Here is a 446-nt window from a genome sequence, read left to right as displayed (position 1 = left end):
TAGGGATAAAAATCCAAATTTACAGGTAAAAATTCAATTTAATTTAATTTATCAAAATTAAAATTAAATTAATATATATATATATATATATGAGGGCACATGGTCTAGTGGTTAGGATGTTGCACTCACGATCGCAAGATCATGGTTTCAACGCCTAGGTCAGGCGGTGCGTTGTGTTCTTGAGCAAAACACTTCATCACACGTTGCTCTGTGATCACATGGTATACAGTGCACCTGTTCAGACAATGTTGATTTGATGGAGAAAGTGAGCTAATGTGCTGCACAAACATTTGATCATTATAAACAAATCATTTGTGCAGGCTGTTTGCCAAGATGAAGGCTGATACATCATCTTTGATGCAAGAGTCCTACATATACATATACATATAAACCCAAATCTCTAACATTATTATTTTCAATTTTTATCCCTAATATATATATATATA

The 446-nt window shown here is 32.7% G+C and overlaps 1 protein-coding gene across 11 annotated transcripts in view; it reads right to left on the bottom strand.

Annotated features, from left to right (window-relative positions):
* The window catches only part of LOC106868398 (protein transport protein Sec16A), a 133,280-nt gene that overhangs the window by 19,460 nt on the left and 113,374 nt on the right, over positions 1 to 446 (bottom strand). The window lies entirely within an intron of this gene.

The sequence above is a fragment of the Octopus bimaculoides genome, chromosome 1 (genome assembly GCF_001194135.2).
Source record: "Octopus bimaculoides isolate UCB-OBI-ISO-001 chromosome 1, ASM119413v2, whole genome shotgun sequence".
NCBI classification, from domain to species: Eukaryota; Metazoa; Mollusca; class Cephalopoda; order Octopoda; family Octopodidae; genus Octopus; species Octopus bimaculoides.
The sequence above is the reverse complement of the archived record's forward strand: the minus strand, read 5'-3'. Positions and strand labels throughout refer to the sequence as shown.